General features: G+C 39.7%; 1 long non-coding RNA gene across 1 annotated transcript; it reads left to right on the top strand.

Annotated features, from left to right (window-relative positions):
* The first annotated feature begins 3,858 nt into the window (after window positions 1–3,858).
* On the top strand, window positions 3,859–6,125 carry LOC145168790 (uncharacterized). The gene is made up of 3 exons (XR_013742105.1): window positions 3,859–4,228; window positions 5,277–5,335; window positions 5,938–6,125. It is a non-coding gene; the product is annotated as an uncharacterized LOC145168790 (long non-coding RNA).
* Window positions 6,126–6,215: the final 90 nt, after the last annotated feature.

Here is a 6,215-nt window from a genome sequence, read left to right as displayed (position 1 = left end):
AAGATTGGTTACTCAGGGACAGTTGGAAGTATAGTGTAAATTTTGGAAGGACCATATTGACATATTCTGAAAGGAGGCAACTCTTGTTCAGAAGTGATAGTCAAAATGGGAATATGGAAATGTCTCCGTGGGTGGAAACTATTCAGTATGTGTAAGATTAGAAAACTTAATGCGAGAAGGATGTTCAAAGCAATGTACTTTGAATATGAGACTTCGTTTCCATGGAATGATCTCCATTGGAATACTCTGTAATGATTGTTGACAAGTCTTTGTGACTTTCTACATAATCATAACAAGAGGATCAGTGCATATAAGTTTAAAATCTAACAAGATTTCAGTAAATGGCAGGAATTTGGAATTCTTGCATTTGCGGTAAGGATTTGGGATTGTGAAATGAGAATCATTGGAATTATGTTCAATCGGTCTATTCCACAAAGTAAAGATCATAGACAAACATAGTGTACGTACTTGCTGTATGGCATGACTAGTGTTTAGAAAACATAGTGTACATGCTTGGAGCATGGGACAACTATTGTTTTAATTCAAGTATAAAGTTGATAATTTGAAACAGTATGCAATGAATAATGTGTAATCAATATCGTGATAAATAAAAGGTGTTTCACTTTGCATGTTTTGACTTCCAGAATAACTAGGTCGTTCTTCCTGAATGAATAAGTTATTCAAACCATCCACAGTCGATAATACGTTGGAAGTAGGTATTAAGGCAAGACTGTCATGAAGCTGGTTTGTAGATGTCCAAGGTATTGGACATAGCAAGAGTTGCTACAACATTCATGAGTGCTCATAAGTTCTGAGTATTTGATTAAACCCACGCTCATTTGACTCACTTCATGGATTTTATCCAAGTGATCATGAGATGATAATATCTTATATTCTTCAAACCTAGAGATATGAGTTGTTGCCTATGAGTTGGTTATACATTGATTGTACGAAAACGCATTGGTAACTCGATGTTATAAAACGTGCCTTTGTGTATGATTCAACAAGTAGTAGAACAAGCATATGAGTCGAAGTTTATTCATTCCTTTTACCCTTAAAGGGATAAAAGCGATATCTGTGGGCCCCTCGATGATTTAGTGATGACACCCCGAAGTGCTTGGCCAAGCCTGGACTGATTTCATTTGTTCAATTAGTCGGTCGTCATAAATCAGAAATCAGGAAACAACAAATGGACAGAGAGAATGATTATAATCCATGTCTCAGTCCATATGATATCCAGAATTGAGGAATATATGATCCCTTATCTAATGGACGCGTCATTGATTTGTTCAGAGTTCGACAACGGCTTTAAGAGCTACGATTGCTAGCCGGGTTTTGGAGTCATACGCAATAATAGTTTTAAACTTATCCAAGTGGGAGACTGTTGGATTAGTGTCTAAGTCCATAACTATAATTGGTATGTATTCGACCCGACTTGGCATGGTCCATTTGGGTTGCACTTCACCGGAACAATTTATATGGATAGTCTTTTGAGAATAGTATGATTATGATTTATATTAATATATTATAAGTTCTAATATATTAATATGGAATCATATTATTTAATTAGTATTGATCAAGAATTAATTTAGAATTAATTTAGTGATAAAAAAGGAACTAATTAAATATGGACTCTTATATATATATATATATATATATATATATATATATATATATATATATATATATATATATATATATATATATATATATATATATATGGAATGGGCCAAGTTCATTTAAGTTGGGCTAAGCTTGCATGGATAGTCCATGGAGTTTTTAACCTATGGATCCTATGGAAATGAAAGGTCATGGGTATTAAGATTTACATGAATGTAACCCTAATCCTCCATACTATATAAAGAGCTCCTTGGCACTAGTGTGTATGGATACAAGAGTGGGCCGATTTCTAGTGTGCATTCTATTCTCTCAAGTTTTCAAGGTGGTTTTGGTGATTTTTGATTCCACTTGAGGCTTCCACACTATTGGGGCTAAGCTCTTAAAGACCAAGACTTCAAGCTCCATCAAAAGGTATGTCATTTAACTAGGCGTTTGTAGTATTGTTACTTCATATTATGCTAGTTAGCATGAAACCTTGAAATATTGAATATTTGCATGTATAATAGAGAAAACATAGATCCAAGGTTTATAGGGTTTCATGTACACCATAGAAGTGTTAGAATGCTCAAAACCCATCAGTACTAGTGTCTTAGATGTTATGCGACAGTGATTTAGTTTGGGTGGGACCCGAGGGCGAGGCCCGTATGATTATAGCTATGCAGGTGGGACCTGGAAGAGACCGTTAGGTCAAGGCATGTAATCGGGGATCCCATGATTTATAGAGCCACAGTGGCAAGGTGACTAGTGGCAACTATTGACACACAAGGACTGCGTTCGGAATTTGTGTAGAGCGACTACGTGGGAGTCCTTTGGACTCCGCAACCGGGACGGAACCCGGTAGATCAGATGATTGGTGAACAAATTAAGACCATGGAGGTCTCGGTAGATATTGGAAGGCAGCTAGGGCGCAACACACTGTTTCAGTCAGTTAAGTGTTTTAGGATTTTCAGTGCTTCAGACAGTTTCAGTGTCCCAAGCAGTAATGGCATTTTGGGATTTCATGTATGGGTAGAGTCACAGATAGCTTGGATTATACTAAGTCACTCACAGCGGGATTATATGAGCCTTGGCCAAGTACAAGTGATCTGCAAGGATAATTGGGTCAGTGATTATGTTTTCCAGTGGGAACCTCGAGTTATCAGAAAATGGAGTAGTCAGTTGAGAGATAAGTAGACTGGGTTCAACAATAATGATTCAGTATGAGCAGTCTGTTAGGGAGTCAGACCATCTCAAGAATCCAAATTTCAACTTGCGTAATGTGATCATAATGCTAGGAATTCGTGCATCTTTGGGTTTTAAGAACCATGCGAGGGAAGGCTTTGGTTGCCTTGGAAAGGCTAGGTTATGCTCGGGTTGAGGCCAGGTCGTTCAAGTGGTCTGAATTGTAAGGAATGGTAAGGAATGATTTCGAGGACGAAATCTAGTTTAAGTGGGGGAGAGTTGTTTTCAAAAATCCCTTTGTGTAATGCTTTTTCGATTTTTCTTATTTTTATATCGATTTTATTTTCAAAAATCTCTTTTAACATATAATTTCATTTGTCAATTAATAGGTAATATTTTTTAGAGTGGAAGCTTCATGTTCGAACATAGACAAAAAGATTCTAACAAAAAGAAAAACATATAACTCCATTTTGCATTAGGAAACTTCTATTCGCACCGAAATTGGGTTTTTAAAATATACACAACGCTTTTTTCTTTTAATAGAAAATTCATTATTTTAACCATAATAAACAATTCCGGAATATATGGATAATATTTTAAGAATATAGAAACGAATAGTTTTTTAATGAATTTTGTCTGGACCATACAAAAATTAAATTTCGAAGTGATTTGTGTAACACCCCGTTAATTAAATAAATAATTAGACAATTAACAAGTGAATAATAGCGCTAAAATCAATAATAATATAGCAAGGATCTGGTTTCGAGAAGTTAATTGCTACTATTTTAGAAGTTGGGGGTTAAAATGTAAATTTCGGATTAGTTTGTAAAGAATTTTGGAGGTTGAGGGTGGTTTGGTAAATTCTGGATTTAAACTGAAATAAAAGCTTGAAGAGGGGGGCTGAATGGTAAATATTGGACTAACGTTGAAAAGATTTTATGAAGGCAGGGGCTAGAGTGTAAGTTCTGGATTTAAATTGAAAACAAATATTGTGGGGAGGGACTGATCTTGGATAAATGAAATGAATTTTGAAAGATCACGGGTTATACTCATCACTCCTTCCCTCCCGTTACTTTGGAGACACAAAACCCTAACCCTATTCTCACCAGCCGCCACGCGTGTTTGTTGCCAGCCACCGTCGTGGAAAATCACCCAACCGTCACCTCCTAGCCGTTGTTGAAGCCGGAAGCTACCAAAGCCAAATCGCCGGTGGGTTGGCCGACAGCGACAAAGAGCAGCGCATGGACGTCGTATCGTGAACTGCCGATGCTATCGTTCGTCGGCGAGGTTGCAACCTCGGTTTCCTTTGTCGCCACCACTCCTTCTCACCTCGTCCTACTCCACATTGGCTAACTCTTTCCGCCGCCGTCGACGTCGCCCCTTGCGGCTGTCTCTCTTCTCGGAAAAATATCTCCGGTCGCCGCTGCAGTGAAGATGGTGGCTGTGGGTACGTTATGTAGTGCTTTTTCCGTGATTTCATGATGTGTGTATGGGTTTTTGCTGGCCGGAATTCGTGGGTAACCACCATGGCAGCCAACCATGGTGGCTGCCGCCATATAGCGTCTTTTTGCCACCCTTTGCCGCCACCAGCCACCGTAGGAGGTGGTCGTGTTTGTGTTTATGCTATGTGTGAAGTTGTTTACGCAATGTTTAGGCAGGAACCACCACCACCACTATTGGAAATAGTGGCTTCCGTCGGCTGCCGCCGTGAGCCGCCCCTGACCACCACTGCCCGAGGTGGCAGTGGGTGGTGCCCGGCCTAGTAGAACCATAATCGGCCCAATAGCTAAATCTTGGGCTTAGCTGGATTGTGATTGTGTTGGAAACCCTAATTAGGGTTTAGGAAACCCTAATACTGGGAATGTCATTTTGGGAATTGTCGGGACCCGCGTTTGGACTGCTAGATTGGAATTTTGATATATGTCCAAGTACATTGTATGAATGGCCTAATGGAGTGACGGACTTAACGGATTAAGTCCTTAATGGATTAAGTCTTTAATGGGTTAAGTGAGAAACACTTAACCCTAATTGTCATTTTATGTGAAACCCTAATTTCACTTGCGCCTTTCTATTGGGTTTTAGTAATTGAGCCAATAATGGGCCATCCAAAAATGATCATATGGACTAGAATATTTAGATGAGCTTTAGGGTAAGGCCCATATGAGGGTTTGGGCCCAATTTGGAGAACTGGGCCATAGATGGACCATAGTTTGGGCCTTGATGGTTATATGATATTGGGCCATTAGAATGCCAAGTGTTGGACCAAGAATAAATGGTTGGGCCTTAAGGCAAGACCATGTAGAGGTTTGGGCCCACTTTGGAAAATTGGGCCATAGTTGGGCCTTGGTTCACTATTAGACTTTTGGGGTTTTGGATTGGGTCTTGGACTTGAGTCAAGCTAAGTTACGGGTGAAGTAGTCTTTTACCCAAGCATGGATTTATGGATATGTGTTGGGGACCCAATTATTAATTGGGTGTTATTTTGATGTTAACAGATTCGGGAATCTGTCATCCAGCAGCTAGGGTTTTGTCAGCGGGACTCCAGCAGTGCGAGGTGAGTTCTTTTTCAGTAGGAACAAGTCTAAGGCACCAAGGCCGGCCCGTATATGTTATATGTTAGTAGTTGAGGGTGGGCGGGGCCCGTATCTTATTATTACCAGAGTATAGATATCAGTCATATTGTTGGATTGTTATACTTGTTGTCTGTGTGATACATGTATGTGGTTGTTTATGTATGTGAGTGTGGGAGGGGCCCGTATCTTATTATTATTCGAGTGTAGGCGGGGCCCGAATCTCATAGCAGCCGAGTGTGGGCGGGGTCCGAATATCGTTGTATTATTTGAGTATGGATATGTGACTGCTTGATAGAATTAGATATACTCGTTGTATGTGTGATACTTGTATGCATGTTAGTAGCAGAGTGTGGGCGGGGCCCGAATTTCCAAGACAGCGGAGTGTGGGCGGGGCCCGAATCTCCTAGACAGCGGAGTGTGGGCAGGGCCCGAATCTCCTAGATAGTGGAGTGTAGGCGGGGCCCGAATCTCCATGAGAGTAGGCGGGGCCCGTATCTCCTAGTTGCATGTTATGTGTATGGTATGTGGTAGTTTGGGGAGACTCACTAAGCTTCGTGCTTACAGTTTTCAGTTTTGGTTTCAGGTACTTCGTTTTTGAAAAGAGGAGCTCGGGATGATTGCAGTGCACGCACCATTTGTTCAGCTTGGGATGTTTATACTCTGATATACTGAAAGATGTTATGATATTCTTGAGATATACGATTTATGATTTTTACATGTTGAATGATAATTATGGTTTTATTAATGATTTAAAACGAAATTTTTAGACTATATTTTTGGGATGTTTCAATTTGCGAAATTATTTCTTATTTCAAGGTACAACGCAACAAATCTCTATGCCTATTGAGATGAAATTAAATT

The sequence above is a fragment of the Lactuca virosa genome, chromosome 4 (assembly GCF_052849685.1).
Source record: "Lactuca virosa cultivar CGN04683 chromosome 4, Lactuca_virosa_CGN04683_v6, whole genome shotgun sequence".
Classification (NCBI taxonomy): domain Eukaryota; kingdom Viridiplantae; phylum Streptophyta; class Magnoliopsida; order Asterales; family Asteraceae; genus Lactuca; species Lactuca virosa.
Note: the sequence above shows the minus strand (reverse complement) of the source record. Positions and strands in the feature narration are given on the sequence as shown.